This window comes from Limanda limanda, chromosome 2, assembly GCF_963576545.1.
Source record: "Limanda limanda chromosome 2, fLimLim1.1, whole genome shotgun sequence".
In the NCBI taxonomy this organism is placed as follows: domain Eukaryota; kingdom Metazoa; phylum Chordata; class Actinopteri; order Pleuronectiformes; family Pleuronectidae; genus Limanda; species Limanda limanda.
The window spans coordinates 19,298,881-19,311,743 of NC_083637.1; the positions used below are offsets into that span (position 1 = coordinate 19,298,881).

Genomic DNA, 12,863 nt, shown 5'->3' on the forward strand with positions numbered 1-12,863 from the left:
CTTTCTTTCTCCAGAGCCGACCAATGTGATGAGCTCATTTCCTGCTTATCTAGCCTTTCGAGTGAGGCTTGGCAGCTGATGTAGCACATCTTAGCTTTCCACCCACTTAACCTAATATTACCATACATTATGCACTGCCCCGACGATGCCTCGTGGTTCATGTGGGAGTGTGGGAGAGACAAGCAAAGGTGGAGTTCATAGTTCTATGAAAGCGTCTCATAGATGTGTCTTTATTTACCTTTCTGACAAACATTGTGTTTCACATAATGTGTGTACAGGATGTTTTCAGTTTCAGTGAGCTGATGTCAGGTCGATGCCTTTTATTACTGCCAGCTTGATCTCAGCTTGAATTCAAATGTGCACCAGATACTCAATTGTGACTTGCTGTTTGAACTTCAGGGCCTTTTATATTAGGAAAGCACCTCAGATAAAAACTAGAATGGCCCTCAGAGAGTCTCCTTTTGAAACCACATTTCATCAAGACCCATAGAAAATGATAAACAAAAAAAAATGTTGAAAACACCCTTAGCCTGTCCCACAAGGATTTTTTATATTCACATTTGATCATTGGTTTTACATAACATGCATACAGACAAACAAAAGGACAGTTTAACAGTACAAGTACATAGCTTATACACACAAGACAAACCCGTTGAATGAGGTGGTAATGGAGTGTTACAGTGTTATTCAAGTCAAGGTGGTATTATTTATGAAGAACCTTTCATACACAGATTCAGGATGATGTACAGGGACATTTAAAAACAACACAGAGGCATAATTAAAACAAAATTATACATCAGACAGCACCATTTAAACAAAATATAAGAGAACAAAAAAGGTTAAAAAATGATTTGATGCTTGTTTCTATTTGACACATTCGTTTTATATATATATTTATATATATAAGTTTAAAAAGGGGATCAGGATTGAAATATGTAATCGAGCAAACGCACTGTTAAGACAGGAGAGCATGCTGTGAATCCAGGAGCGACCTTATCGTGACCCACAGGCCGTGACCAGTTGACCTTTCGCATTTTTCCAGATCATGAGAATTAAATGTTTTGTTGCAAGGCACGCTAACATGATGACTTTTGTTTGAGCTGACTTAAAATTGATGCCATTGGTCTGAATGCCCAACAAGCATGTAGCTGGACAAAACACTAAGTTTAAGTGTGTCTATCTCTGTATGTTAAAGAAAGCAGGGGGGGGGGTTCTTCCCCGACCCATATCGCATCCTTCCCCTAAGCTCTGTGGAAATCAGTCCAGTTGTTTATGTGTGATCTGGTTTACAAACAAACCAACAAATAAAGAGACAGGAGTGAAAATATATCCTCCTTGGAGAATGAAAAAAAGACGGACCTGCAGCACCAGAATTAGTTGTTTCCTTTCTTTTCTTATTTCTTCAGAGTCACTGAGTTTGTGTTTGGTGTGTCTGCCGGTCTGTTTGTATGTATGTGGGGGGGGTGCATGCAGGTTGTGTTTAGCGCCACAGGTGGTGTGTGCAGCTGTCTCCACAGAAAGATGTCAGGGCAGATGGGCGACCGTCACCAGACCACACTGGAGAAACAGTTTTTGAAGATTCCAGGTCTGTCCTGAGCTTGTCAGTCCGTCCTGATTCTGTTTCAGCAGAGCCAGGCGCTGAGCCACTCCCTCAAGTAACAACATTACAAAGCAATCTGAGATGGATGGGAAGGATGTGAGGGGATTTACGAGCTTTTCAAGCCCTGTGATATAATGATGGCTTCCATTAGTGCTTAGTTTAGTCAAACAAAAGGTCTAATGGTTTGCTGACACTTCCCTGGGAGAGCCACACCTCAACTATAAATAAATAAAAATAATACACATTAAATTATTTTCAGTATCAGCTAAAATTATCAGGTGATAAAGCTCCAGACGTTAGCCTTTAAACTGCTTTGTAGCAATAACCAAAGTTGAAGAATTGGTGAAACTTCAGTGAGCGTTCTGGGTTTCCCCCCCCTCGCTCCAGCATAGGGCCTCTGGATGATGGGAAAGGGTAAAGAGAAGGGATGGAGAGAGAGAGGCAGAGCTGAGACATGACACACACTCTCACTCCTCAGTGAGCGACACTGAGAACGTGTGCTCTGACGACTTCTGGTAATCCTTCATTCCTCCCCTCACCCCTCAAGAGTTTAGGATTTCTTTCTCTCTTTTTCCCTGTAGGGCCTTTTCTTCTCCTCTTTGAGTCTTATCAGAGAAAACAACAGCTGATGTCAGACGTCTTAGCCCATTCACTCTTCCTCTCTCTGTGAGTTGCAGAAGTCTTTGTGTGTCTTCCCCCTCTTTTCATCGATTTCTATTGTAGAGCCTGCAGCTGCAGCTCAACACAAGCATTCAGCTCCCAGCTATTGTGGGTCTGTACCATAGGGAAGTGAACACTGTATTAGACTATGAGTGCAGAAAATGTCATTTAAAGTCTGGAGACCAGCAGGACAGTGTGTCATCATTCTGTGGACCAAGGTGTACACGTCTTCTTCAATGCAGATAAACCATAGAATGAATGTGCAGGTTTCTAACTTCCCTTTTCATCCTCGACTGTTTATAAAAAGCTCTGCACACAGCGTCCAGCACGCATCAATAAAAAAATGACAATATCTTGTCCAAGGAGGACTCACTAATGACAAGGAGTAATTCTGAAGTGGAGCATTAAAGGGATAGTTCACCCAAAAATGAAAATACCATCATTATCTACTCAGCACTATACGGACGGAGGGGTGGGTAAGGTGTTTGAGTCCACAGAACACTTTTGGAGTTTCAGAGGTAAACAGAGTTGCAGCCAAATCCAAATACAGTGAGTAAATGGCGACCATTTCTTCAAATGTAAAAAAAAACAGCAGAAAAAAATCATAAAATTCCTCCATAGCTATAATGCTCCTGTGGTGCAACCAAGTTTTTGTAAGTCCCGACAAGTTTTTAGCCTAAAAGTCCTCTCTGGGAACTACGAGGAGGATAACAGAAAATCATTCAAACTTACATAGATAGATAGGTAGATAGGTAGATAGGTAGATAGATAGATAGATAGATAGATAGATAGATAGATAGATAGATAGATAGATAGATAGATAGATAGATAGATAGATAGATAGATAGATAGGTAGATAGGTAGATAGGTAGATAGATTACATTACATTACATTACATGTCATTTAGCTGACGCTTTTGTCCAAAGCGACTAACATTTTTAATACACTCAACATGAATGAGGGGCCATTTAGGGGTTCAGTATCTTGCCAAGGACACTTCGGCATGCAGATGGGGGAGAGTGGGGATTGAACCGGCAACCTTCTGATAGAAAGAAAGATAGATAGAAAGATAGATAGAAAGATAGATAGATAGATTACTTTATTCATCCCTGAAGGAAAGTTAAGGTATATTTGAATACAATAAAATACAATACAATAGAAAAAAATAAACCACACATGTTAAACAGTCATAAAAAAAAAATTCAGTGTCATTTTATTGAAAAACATTGACTATAAAATCACTGCAGATAAACCAGATCCCGAACCTATTGGAATGGAGACAGTGGTGAAATACGTGTGTGAAAGATGCTGTTTGATTTTTGCTTCACCCCCTCAACATTGTGGACAGTTATAGATGTGTGTAGATATGTGTGTAGATATGTGTGTAGATATGTGTGGTTCATGTGTTGATGCCCTCGCACCACAGGACAACAGCTAGGTTTGAATGTGACGTCACTGCTGCTTTGCATAAACCTCCGGTCTCTCGCTGTCTGATTGGACGGCGCCCGGGGATTAATCTGCATATTGGCTCTCCTTCACCTCCTCCTCCTCCTGCTCCCCCCCCCCCCCCCAGGCTCCAGCCTCACACCCCGGCTCTCACCCCACCCTCCAGCCCGTCCTTTATGAAGCGGAGCAGCAGCAGCGCCGCCGCTCAAACGTGGAGGGAAAGACCCGCGGCTCCATTGTCGCGACGTCCGGTGAATATTATTATATATCCACGGTGCTGTCGACCACCTCCGAGCCGGGAGACAGTGTCCAGGGAGCCGGGAGACAGTGTCCAAGAGCCGGGAGACAGTGTCCAAGGAGCCGGGAGACAGTGTCCAAGGAGCCGGGAGACAGTGTCCAAGGAGCCGGGGAGCTGGTTGAGAAGGTAAGGACGTTCTCCGCTACATTGTATCCGCTTCATTCACCGCACTTTAACCGCTGAACACCCCCGAAATGACACTCTATGTCAGGAGAGCTCCGGTCCTCGGCGGTGACGTTTTAATTAAAATTCGCCAAACACGTGTTTTGAACGTCCTCACTGTAAATGTGGTGATGGACGTGTAACGTTAGCACGGAGAGGAAGGGACCAACCCACGTTTCGCTCTCGGAACCGGAACCAGCTGGCTTCGTATCCTGGCTCCGTCTATCGCCTGGTTCCGTGTATCGCCTGGCCCCATGCGTCCCTCCTCGGTGCGCACACACCGAGCTATTGTTCCGCCAGGCTGGACTCGGCCTCCTCGCCACCACCGCGGCTGAATCCAGCGTGTTGGTTTGTTCCCGGAGACAAACGGTGTGTGTTATTGAAGCTCCACTTGTCCCCCGAGGCCCGGACAAACACCCCCCGAAACTCGTGAAACCCCCCCCCCCCCCAAAAAAAACAAAACAATGGCTACACACAGGCGAGGAGCAGGCTGCACTTAATGGTGTTTGACAAGGTCCGGACACAGCATGAGGATCAGGCTGACAATAATGGAGATGTTGGACCCTGAGGTGATAACATCTTCAAGACACTTGCTCCAGGCCTCCAGGCATGTGTTCTCATCAGAGACACTCCTCTCCTCTCTGAGTGAGTTGAGAAGCAGGAGGTTACATCCTGGCACAGATGCCTCTTGTTTATTGAGGTCACTGGCTTTTGCATCAGCAGCATGTCATGCATCATTTATATTGATATGAGAAATGTTGGCAGGCGCCTGCACCGTGGATGTTTTGTCTGCTCTCTCTGCCTCCACACTTGTCTCTCTCTCGCCAACCTCACCATCATCTGTTTTCATATTTCCACCCATGCACGCTGCTCCTCCTCCTCCTCCTCTACTTGGCAGAGATCAGTGAGAGAAAAGGGAGGCTCGGCGGCTCGTAGACCTATCGGACGGCATCGTCTGCTGATCTCGGTGATAGAGGGATCTCGCTTATCGAGTCAGGTTTTGGCCGAGGGGTTTGCATTACATAGTGGGGTGTGTTTCTGGCTTGTGTGGGTGTAGTGGGCTGGGTTTGTGTGCAAGAGATATGACTCCATCGCTGGCTTCAGAGAGGTATGTGACATGCAGACACTCACAGGAGAGAGAGTGTGTGTCGCCTCCTGAAAACCCTCATGCTGCTGCTGCCAGGACGTGTGAGTTGTTGCTGTTGGGTTTGTCGTCACCTCGCCGTGAAACCAAGTGTGACTGACACATGCTCTCTTCCCCCTTCGTGCCTTTTCTGACATTTTGCTCGCAGTTCCGCGGCCTCATTGCAGGACCATTTATTCAGCGAGTCACATCTCTTGAGCCAAATCCAACAAGAAGAAGGTCGGAGATTTGTTCTTATTTTGCCTCGACTATAAAGTTTCAACTAGTCTATCATCTCTCCCACCATCCATTGTGCAATAAGGCAATCGTTGTCTGTAAAAACAAAATAGGACAAAAAAGCAGAAATGACCCTGACAACGTGACCATCAGAACATTGGTAAAGTTGGGGTCAATGTCACCTTAAGGGACGTCTAACTTCCTATTAAACCTCTTATGGGATTTAGAAGGGATAGTACTGAGTATGAGGTACGTTTACTACTTATCGCAGATACAAAGCATATTCAATTAACTGTAACCCATTTTCCACTGGTAAAAAAACACTAACATCTGGCCTTTGTCTGCAACGGGAAAGGATACACACCACATTCATTCCTGGATCAAATGAGTCTGCGTTAGACAAATGTTTTTATTGCTAGGAACGTATTTGGTTGCCCTTCAGGTCCTGTGGAAGAGCCACATCCTCTCCAACATCCAGCCCCTGCACTGGGATACAGCCACTTCCCCACGGTCTGCACCTCTGTTTCCCTTTCCTCTTCCTAAAGGCCAAAGCAGGCCAGAAAGGAAGCCTAAAATAGTTCAGTGCATTCTTTAATCTTCAGAGAAAAGTCAAGGGGGTTGTATAAGATGGAAGTGAAGAAAATGAAAGTGAAGCTTCTTGCAAAGACTCAAAGACTTTAGTTAACTGCAGTAAAGAAACTAAAGTGCAATTTCCAGTCTGAGATGGGACATGGATAAAACCTGTTATTCATTTTTGCGTTTGTTGACTTTATTGAGTCGTCGCAGACATTTACTTTTGTATGGTGTGATCTACTGCAGGATTAATGAGTCTGATGCTTGAGTTGTGTTGTTTATTCCGGTTGCGTGAGTCCCTCTGCATCGGTGCAACAGCTGTGAGAGGTAATGGTGAATGTCGGAGTCAAGGGTTCAAATTTCCCCTCCACCACAATCACAGTGTGAGAACAGAATGTACCTACAGTTCCTCTCTGCCTTCAACAGGCTTCAGTCTGTTTGTGTATTTATAGTTATTATGGAGGCGATGAAGCTAAATTTAATTGCATCGATCTGCATCAGTGTGTAAGATTCAAGTGAAGGAGATCTAGTTTCACGTGTTTTATCTTAATTGTACAAAATGTTGGTTTCTTTACCCAACAATGGGCCCTTATATATTGAATTTATATTAAATATTTTATATTTACATCCAGAGTGGGTCCTCAACGGAAGTCTATCGCAGGTTCTCTTTCATATTTGGAAAGGGGGGGTGAGCGGTATTCAGCTGCAACTTGAACCTTCACCAATAGATGTCACTAAGTCTTACACACTGAACCTTGAAGTGAATAATTGCTGCAATTTACTAGCATTTGGTTCAGGCCTCCAACTAATGATTTTCTGCTATTAATTATTCTGCTGTTAATGTTTGGGGATTATTTGTCTAGTTAATGTCAAATTAAGAAACATTTAATAATGGAGAAATTGTTTTAGTTTAACGTTTGTTGAAGTTCTACTTGAATGCATTGACACTGGACTTAAATCTGTAAAGACCATTATTCGTATCACAGGCGCGTTGGCCCTTCTCAGCCCGTCCCTTGTCTGGGGACTCACCCAGGGCAGCTGAATAGAAAGCCCAACCCCTGTGCAGCGCTGAGCATTTCCATTTGCATCTGCTTGGAAGTCAGCTGCTTTTTACTGCCTGCAACCAGTGTCAGCCTCAGTCCCCACACCCATGGAAATTCAATCCTAACACTGGCCGGCTCTGCTGCATGTGTGTAGGGTGACACACAGGTTAAAACTACAGCTCATCATTCACACCCCAGGTTTGTTTGTGCTTCTCCTGTGTCGCTCTCCGCGGTCGAGCTTTTGGATGGTGGTGCGGTGCTGTAACTCTCGTCACTGTGGTTTGGAGGCTGGCTCTCTCCAGCCCGTTAGGATAAAGTGGACGCTGACGCTGCATTTTTTTAAACTTCCAATGCTGGACGCAGTGCACTGTAATTATTGAAAGTGTAACTCAGACTCAGCACTTTCATAGTCTGTTAGCTCACTTTGGTCTCCTTAAATGCCACCTCATAGACATAATTTGCTTTGAATTTCCATTGTTTTTGAATAACTTATTGATATGGAAAAGACATGAGAAGTGGGTTTGTACAATAAGGACATTTATTGACTCCATTTTCTTAACTGGACCTTGTGTGTCACATGTAGCAGCTGTTGCTCCTGAAACGTTGCTATGCATTTGATTTATTTGCTTATTGAGATATTGGGCCTGCATTTGTTTGTCATCCTCTGCTCTACCTCTTTGGGCATGACAAAATCCATTCCACGTGTTGAGTAATTGGTTTGTGTGTATTCCGTACAGTTCAGGGGTGTGGTTGTCAGAGGGGCATGGCAGGCGAGGTGAGGAATCACTGTTCATCTGGCCTCGGCTCACCCGGCCCTGTCAAAGGCATGGTAAATGATCTGGCCCTCAGGCTCTCCAGCTTTATATTGACTCTCTGCCTGGCTGTCTATAGCCAGTTGGCTGGTGCGCTACTGGAGAGTAGCTATTGGCTGGCTTTTAATTTAGGAAAACTGATGTAAGCTTTGACCTTTCTTCAGCCAGCCATCTTCAAAAGAATGACTTGCTTTGTTTTTTTTTAGCTTTTATGTTGGATCACTGAAAAAGCCAAAAACTTTTAACACAATCACGATGTAAGAAGGAGGCAGTGATTCAGTGTTTTTTTTTCTCATGCTTGCACAGTCTTATTCAGCCCCATTCCAATTTTATTAGTTGGTTGACAGCGGAGAGCAACAGGAAATATGAAAAGAGAAGAAGATTGCAAGGGACAAAGGTCCTTGGCAAAAAAACAGGTATGCCTGGTCTAAATCTATTTTATAGACATGATTTCAACCTTCAGCTCCCTCCCTTTATTTTGTTTTCAATCCATTTTAAGCAGGCCTTTCGCAGCCATTCATTTCACTTGTCACAAAACCTTTCTAGAAAGAAGATGGACATTGCTGGACCTTTGTGAAACATTGTAGTAAAGCATGGCTGGTAATTAAACCTTTAACGGACTTCACTGGTCTAAAAGTGAGACGGAATGAGTGTACACGTGAGAGTTTGAACCGTGTTACTAGCAGACCTCAGTGAAAGGGTTACAAAATGACATCATCCATGTCATATCTGCATCGACTGTATGAAAGAGGTGACTCCTCCATCCTGCCCTCTTTCACCCTGCGGCCTGTCCGATATCCCTGAGGTATTTTGGGTGAAGTTACCAGTGCCAGCTGCTCCTCTGCCCCGTTGCACCAGTTAATCCAGTCACAGGAACCCACCCCCACTGCCCTCGGCACCACGCCTGAGGGGGTTACATGGTGCGAGGTGCAGACAATAGGACTTGTCTGCCTCCCCCTTCCCCCTCATAGTTACCCCATGTGGAACTCACAAATTCTTAAGATGATCTTTGTCATCATTGTCGTTTTGGACCAGCTCTGAACACATGCATACAAGCACTTGGACACTCTTGATCTACATCGATGATGAAACCACCCAAATGCTTCACCTTACTCCACCATCAGGCTGTTCTGATGGAAGCTGCGCCTGGTTCTCTCTAAAGCCCTGCCAGGCTTAGAACAGATTGTAACCCCTTTCCCTTGCAGCTCTTGCAGACCACTGCACTGCCAGTAGCCGTGAGTCCGCCCCCCCCCCCCCTTCTCTCGCCTCCCTTAAAGGCTAACTGACTCAGTCCACTCAACTTGTAGCCACACTTAACCACCTGCTCCTAATGGCTTTACCGAGTAGCTTAAAGTCACTTAGCACATGGTTAGTGTCCCTCATGGAATTGATTTAGAGTCAGCTGCAGGCTTAACATCGAGCCCCCTCCATCAACACCCTTTTCAGATGTTTTTTAATAGACGGACTATTTTGATTCATCCACTAATCTAATCAGTTATAGTTATAAAATTTTCCTGAGTCATACTCAGGGAGGGCATACTTGCTACAAACTGGGTTGATCATTGAACATTCAATGACACAGAGTAGATATTGACATTTAAGTACACAACCGTGGTTTGGACTTTGCAATTGCAGCCAATTCCTGAAGTTGGGCAGGTTTGAGTGCTTTATTTGGTATCATGGGGCTTAAACACTTAATTGTATTTTGTATTTCTAAATGGCAGCAGCTGCAGAGCTGTAGACATTTTTCACAACAGTTTCTAGACATAAACTCTGGAGAAATTTCCAAAACAATGCATAAGTTTTCCTTTTACGTAAGACAGCACATCGACACTGGTGTCGACCTTTATCACTAAAAGCTTGCAAATCCTGTCTTCTGAAGTTGTCGTCAATTTGTGAATTTTCCTGCTTTATTTTGACATCTCACACACGTTTTACAGGTGATTTGCAGTAAAGGTTCTGTTCAACAAGCTCGGGACATTTTCATACTCTTATCTAGTCCTTCAGGAATATGTGTGGACTTCAGTACGTTTCTGAAAGTAGCTACAGATGTGATAACTGCTTTGTTCATCACAGCCAGCAAGACACTCTGCTAAAAGTCAGCCATCAAATGGCTGTGTTGCACAGACAGTGATAGCAACTGAAAAATGACATCATCCTTCAGTGATGATTATTGGTTGTTTCTAATGCTGCAGGTGGGCATAAGGCAATGTCAGTTTTAAGCACAAAGATGGAGAGAAAGGCCAGATTAATAAATGGAAGCTAAAACTCATTACAATATTTCTAATTTGTCTCATCCTTTGATTATCCAATGTTTTAATATTTTTAAGATAAAAGCTGAAGGGAAAATATTTAAAATATAATATAGTTGTATTTTAAATACAAATCAGTGTGATAGAACGACTGTAGTTGTAACACAGATGTCCATTGACTTTGTTTGAAAGCCTGAATGTGTTGCTGCCTTTTTTGGTAGCTTCATAAAACTACATTCTCACCCTTTTTGGCCGGAGAACACAGTGCATTCATGTTTTAATTTGTTTCTCCTTTTAATGGTGCAATATTCTCCTTAGCTTCTACCTCAATGATTTAAAACACCAGAGTGTGTGTGTGTGTGTGAGCGAACATAACACATGCTTGGTGAGAGTGCAGAAACAGCACTGTTCCCTTGTATGGTCAGATGGAGCAGCAAGTTTTTACACACACACACACACAGACAGACAGCGGCTGGAGTCACTTTACCTCCCCATTACTAACAAGAATTAGTTTCTAGATTCTTCATTGGTTTTGGTAATGGTGGTTGTAGTAATAGCACACAGTGATGGGAGTGGAGGGCCCAGTTCAGACCTGACATGTGTCTCAGGTGATCTGATCATAAATGGAAAGCTCTAACTAAGCTATGAACACACGCAAGACACGCTGTGGAGACTTGAGAGATTTGAGATCCCATCACTCAGAACACATTCGGAGGGTGGCCTCCTTCTTTGCGTTGAGCCATGCACTCCAGAAAATGACTGGAACATTGGGTTGAGGCCTTTTCCAAGATTGTCTTTCACATTTGAAGAATGCAGCCGGAGATTGTGTATTCCACAACTTTTTCATCCTGAGATAATTGTAGTAGTTTTTGGTCTGATGCATATTAGAAAAGTCATCAACATGCCAACTTGCTACCTACCTAGCAGGCTCGCAGCAAAAGTTCCATTTAGTGCATGTCTGTAAGCAGATACATTGATGTATTCATGGCCAACACGCAATATTAAGACTGACGAACACATATTGATTTGTAAAATGATTTGAAATGATTAAAATCCTATTTCTGAAAGCTGAATATTGATTCACTCAGCCACTGTCTCTTTCTGTCTCTGTTTGTCTCTCACACACAAACACTTTGACTATTGAACCTGTCTGTCATGGCCAGAGACACATGTGGAGACATATTTTAACACAAGGGGTGAACTTGTGTTCTCGGAGCTCTCTACTTGTAATCAGATCCTCAAGTTTACATCAGATAATAACATGGTCAAATTGAGCAGTTTTCTGCCTCTGCTCTGTTAGGAAGAGGTTAGGAAAACCCCCGTCTTTTCACCAATTTCTTGTTTGGTTCCTCATTCCACTGCGAACAGATCAACCCTCTTCCACTTAACATTTTCAGTCCTTTCTCACAGTTACATGTCCACACTAATACTGAATAGTCTTCTTCCTGCGCATGGTCTCATTGGACACAGACCAAAGTAAAGTCAGTGAACAAACAGACAGACATTTGGGCTTCATATCTTGTTTGCCAAATTCCCCCAGAGCTTTTTTTTTGCTCAGTTTCGCCAGACCTGTGTTTGTTTGTTTAAAATGTCATAAGCTGTGGTAAGAATTCAGAAGGAATCAAGTGTTTCTGTAGAAATAAAGGAATCCAGGAAGTGGCCCCTTCTTTCCAGTTTTCACATTTTTGATTTGAATGCTTGTAAATTTGTGCAAAAACCTTTTTCACATGCAAACTTTTTCTAATCCTGTCTTTGCTTGCTCACACTTTACAAACACCCCCACACACATTAAGGGTGTGACGATTCTCCAAAGTTTGGTTAAGACCTCAATTTAATGAGTCACAGTTCAGTTCAAAGTCTGATCTGTTATCCATCTTAAGCTAACTATTACCGCAGGTGTGACTAGACCAAAATAGTCACATGAAACATGCAGTGGAAAGCCAATAGAATTTATGAAAAATCTTATGTTTAGAGCATGTCCTAATTTAAACTCCAATTATATTTAGTTGTTTACATGTGTGTTAACTGTGAAATAAATAAATAACATTATTAAAGTCATGATACAACTACAACATGGCCAACTGTCACTGACGCCCTGAAGCGTCTCGAGGAAGTCAGCAGGGCTGGAATGTGGATGGGTCAAATCTGCTCTTTAAACTGCTGCTGCTTAAGGCATTCTCTTTCTACCATGATTCATTTTGGGTCAGATGTAGCACTGACAACTGGAAAGTACAGAGGCTAGTTTCATGTGCAAACTAGGTCAGCAAAATGGTTCTATTTCCAATATCTGTTTATTCAATTAGCTAAATTGCAAAACATTAATCTTACTCTTACATTTCTAAAACAACAAAACATGTCACAACTGAACAGCTGGAACGAGCTTGTTTCAATCATTAAAAACTTCTAAAAACAGTTGCCAATATATTTTTCTGTCAATCAGATAAGGAATTCATCTCTACAAATACGTACTTGAGGAGAAATAAGATTTGAATGTCTGGAATATGTCTCAAACTGGCGTGTTTCGGTATTTACCTGCAGTGTATTTTCGTTTAGCTGTTTTTTTTGTTTGTTTGTTTGTTCTTTGGGTCCCAGAATTGTGGCAACAGTCTGGGGTAAAATGTTCAGATGGCATTAAGCCCCAGCATCACTATCAACAG

At 43.0% G+C, this 12,863-nt stretch overlaps 1 protein-coding gene across 1 annotated transcript in view; it reads left to right on the forward strand.

Moving 5' to 3' along the window:
- The first annotated feature begins 3,890 nt into the window (after window positions 1-3,890).
- prr36a (proline rich 36a) overlaps window positions 3,891-12,863 on the forward strand; it is a 28,446-nt gene continuing 19,473 nt past the window's right edge. Inside the window, exon 1 of the mRNA XM_061084071.1 lies at window positions 3,891-4,130. The gene's annotated coding sequence lies outside the window, so the exon portion shown is untranslated. The remainder of the gene's footprint in view (window positions 4,131-12,863) is intronic.